Source organism: Rhinichthys klamathensis, unplaced genomic scaffold (genome assembly GCF_029890125.1).
Source record: "Rhinichthys klamathensis goyatoka isolate OS25496 unplaced genomic scaffold, OSU_Roscu_1.1 h1tg000040l_1, whole genome shotgun sequence".
Taxonomy (NCBI): Eukaryota; Metazoa; Chordata; class Actinopteri; order Cypriniformes; family Leuciscidae; genus Rhinichthys; species Rhinichthys klamathensis.
The window spans coordinates 6,732,129-6,734,204 of record NW_026606587.1 but is presented as its reverse complement, the minus strand read 5'-3'; positions in this window follow the sequence as shown (position 1 = coordinate 6,734,204).

The following is a 2,076-nucleotide window of genomic DNA, read 5'->3' as shown; positions in this document are numbered from 1 at the left end:
TTCATATTTATATGGCCTGTTGTCTGATTTGTAAGATAAGATTTTCTGATTGCTCTTCTAATGTTCCCTCTAAACAAATTTGAAAGTAAATACATCCGTGTAAGCATGATCTTGTGCAAACACTTCCTATAGTTATAGAAACTTCATATGAGACTTGGGAAAACATTTGCACAGGATGTCATAAGGATATCAACAGTCATGGAAAGAGTTTGACTGCAAAACAAAAATCATTTTTTTTAGAACACCACAGGTGATATCAAAATTTGTGGATAATCCAGAATCAGAGAAATGTTGGAGGGAGTGTGGGAAGGTAGGAGACCACACACATATTTTGGGAATGTCCAAAATTAGTTACATTTTGGCAAGGAGTTAAGGATGAGATTATGAAAAATTAGCATGTAGACCTGCCTTTTACTCCCTTGCATTTTTTGCTTGAAGGAATACCCCATGATTTTTGTAGTCAAAACCAGAGATATATCCTATTATGTGCACGAAAAAAACATTACAATTAATTGGATGAAGCCACACCCACCAAAAATGAGTCAATAGAGAAAAAACATATCTATTTACAAAATTGAACATATGACTGCCCAACTCCAACTGAAACTGGACATTTTCATACAAAGGTGGACACCTATTGGTATATTTGAGGCATTGTGTTACGGGTGTGGTGCAGGCAGAGGAAGAGGCAGCAGTCAACAGGTCCAATTCAAATATAATTTACTCAAACAAAACAAGGATCACGGGAAACAGCAACACACCATACACAAACGTTACACAAACGTTACATAAACGAGAACCGACAAGGAGTGAGGGAGAACACAGGGTTTACATACACAGAGAATGGATCATGGGAACAAGACACAGCTGGGGCAAATTAACTAGAAACAGGTGAATGAACTGAACACAAACGAGGAGCGGGAAAACTGGGACACTGGACTGAACCAAAAATACTAAACAGGGGGAAACACAGGACATACATGTAACATTAGCTCCCCCTCCTGCAAGGCGCGTCCTCGCGCCGAGTAACATCAATAAGGGTGGGGGGGTGGGCGCCCTGGAGGCTGACGAGGGAGTGGCCTACCCGGAGCAGGAAGCCTCCAGGGCGGAGCAGGACATGCAGGAGGCCAGGGCGGAGCAGGACGTGCAGGAGGCCAGGGCGGAGCAGGACGTGCAGGAGGCCAGGGCGGAGCAGGACGTGCAGGAGGCCAGGGCGGAGCAGGACGTGCAGGAGGCCAGGGCGGAGCAGGACGTGCAGGAGGCCAGGGTGGAGACTTTCCCTCGGGTGGCCAGGGTGGAGACTTTCCCTCGGGTGGCCAGGGTGGAGAGGCCACTTCAGGTGGCCAGGGTGGAGAGGCCACTTCAGGTGGCCAGGGTGGAGAGGCCACTTCAGGTGGCCAGGGTGGAGAGGCCACTTCAGGTGGCCGGGGTGGAGAGGCCACTTCAGGTGGCCAGGGTGGAGAGGCCACATCAGGTGGCCAGGGTGGAGAGGCCACTTCAGGTGGCCAGGGTGGCTTATATCCCCCCCCCAAAATTTTCTTGGGGGGAGTGACGGGTTCAGAGACAGGCTTGGGGGAACTGGACGGGACCAGCGGAGAAGGCACGGGAGGACTGGACGGGACCAGCGGAGAAGGCTCGGGAGGACTGGACGGGACCAGCAGAGAAGGCTCGGGAGGACTGGACGGGACCAGCGGAGAAGGCTCGGGAGGACTGGACGGGACCAGCGGAGAAGGCTCTGGCTCGGCAGGCGCGCAGGGAAGCTCCGGCTCGGCAGGCGTGCGGGGAAGCTCCGGCTCGGCAGGCGTGCGGGGAAGCTCTGGCTCGGCAGGCGTGCAGGGAAGCTCTGGCTCGGCAGGCGTGCAGGGAAGCTCAGGCTCGGCAGGCGTGCAGGGAAGCTCAGGCTCGGCAGGGCTGCAGGGAAGCTCAGGCTCGGCAGGGCTGCAGGGAAGCTCAGGCTCGGCAGGGCTGCAGGGAAGCTCAGGCTCGGCAGGGCTGCAGGGAAGCTCAGGCTCGGCAGGGCTGCAGGGAAGCTCAGGCTCGGCAGGGCTGGACGTGACCAGCTGTGCGGGCTTGGCT